Here is a 1,926-nt window from a genome sequence, read left to right on the forward strand (position 1 = left end):
AGAACCCTCGCACTGCTTCCGTTGGCGGCCCTGCAAAGAACCGACTCGGTCGGCCCCCGCCAGGGTGCCGGTGAGAGAGCGGATCTGCTTCCCCATGCCATCGTCTGCCCAGCTGCCGCCTGCCCCGCCCGCCCCCGCCATGGATCGCCCCACCGACCCCTCGCGCCACCCGAGAGACAGCTGCAAGGTGGTTGTCTCCTCGCCTGCGCTTGAGCACGCAGTCGCCATGCTCCGCCGCCTCGTCGTCATGCTTACCGCGGCTGGCCACGCTGTAGCGCGCGATACGAGCCCCATGGCGGTTGGGCAGGTCCTGGAGTCCCAGCTGCGCATCCTGCCGCACCAGCTGCGCATCACTTGCCACCACCCGGAGGACTACTTCATCATCTTCGACCTCCCGGTGCACCACGACGACGTTCTCAGGCTTGGCTCTGTCACCGTCGATGGGGTCAAGTTCTTCATCAGGCGCTGGCACGAGGACGACCACGCGGCCATCCAGCAGTTCCACCACCACGTGCGGATCGTCATCGAGAACCTGCCGCAACAGTTCTAGTCGCTCGAGGATGTCGAGGAGGCGCTGGGCTGCCGCGTCGACCGGTTGGACAGCCGCACCTACGAGCGCGACCACACCAAGACCTTCGCCTGCTGGGTGTGGGTGTGGGATGCTGCCCTGATCCCGACAAAGCACACGTTCTGGGTCCTGCAGCGGGCCGCCGGCCGTGTCGAAGAGATGCTCGGCCACACCCCGCCAGGTCGCGCTGTGCCCCTGCCGCCTACAGTCCCGCGCCACGACTTGCTGATCCATGTTGATCTGGTGGAAGACTGGACGCCATACCCGCCGCGCTCCCTTGCCTCGGCGCAGAGCGGCATCCCCTCCGACTCGGATGACGACGACGACCGCACCATGCCCCGGGTGTACCCCGGCACCTGGCGCAAGCACGTGGAAGACGGCCAGTGAGACCCAAAGAAGGACAAGCAGCTGGCCCAGCTGGTGGACTCCGGCTGCCGAGGCCTGCCCCGTGGCGGCCCAAGGTGAGATGATGACGAGGACGGCCATGGTGGGCGTAGGTCCTAGCGGGACACACTCCTGGTCCACGGGCGCCCGGGTCGGGAGGCGTTGCAGAGGGGCTCCTCGTCCAGGCGTCGCAGCCGCTCACCGTCCGCCCCGCGCCCGACGGAGAGCTTGCGCGATCATCAAGCTTCAACCCGCCACGCGGACAAGTCCCCCGCGGCTCCGGCGCCTCTACTGCACACCCCGCTGCCGCTGCTCCCTGCTGCAGCGACGCGCGCGGGCGAGGATGACCCAATAGCCGCCTTCTTCGCGGGGGACGCTCGCGTCCCCTCCCCACCCCTGGCGTTCCACAGTATGAGTGCTGAGCTCGATGCCCTGGTGGCCGAGGCCACTACCACCCCGCTCGTCTTCAACGATCAGCGCGAGCCGGCCGGCCAAGGGCAAGCCCTGATCGGCGCTGCCGTGTCAGAGGGCAGCTTGCACCAGCAGATGTCGTAGCCGGCGGCCCGCATTGAGCTGCAACTCCAGGCGGTCTCCCAGCAAGTTTGCTAGCTTCAGATCGGCGTTGACGACGGAAATGACACTGCACCACCACCCCTCTTCCAGCAAGTCAAGATGACGCCGGAGGCCGCTGCCGCGCTGATCCGCAAGTTTAAGGAGCCGCTCGCTGATGACGACATCGCGGTGATCGCCAGGCTCACCCGCCTGGACCCGGCTGCGCTCCGCGTTGTGACGGCCATGGCGGGTACTGAAGATGCTACCGCTGCGGACCCTGTTTGATCATGTTAGTCTGTGTTAGGGCTAGTCTCTGGCAACGGCCGGCCTTCTGCCGGTCCGAGTCAGGGTTTATTCTCATGTCTAGTAAGATGGGTTGTAGTTTAGCTAGGTGCCAGTCTGATCTTGGGGCTATTGGTGGC

Source organism: Triticum aestivum, chromosome 7A (assembly GCF_018294505.1).
Source record: "Triticum aestivum cultivar Chinese Spring chromosome 7A, IWGSC CS RefSeq v2.1, whole genome shotgun sequence".
Classification (NCBI taxonomy): Eukaryota; Viridiplantae; Streptophyta; class Magnoliopsida; order Poales; family Poaceae; genus Triticum; species Triticum aestivum.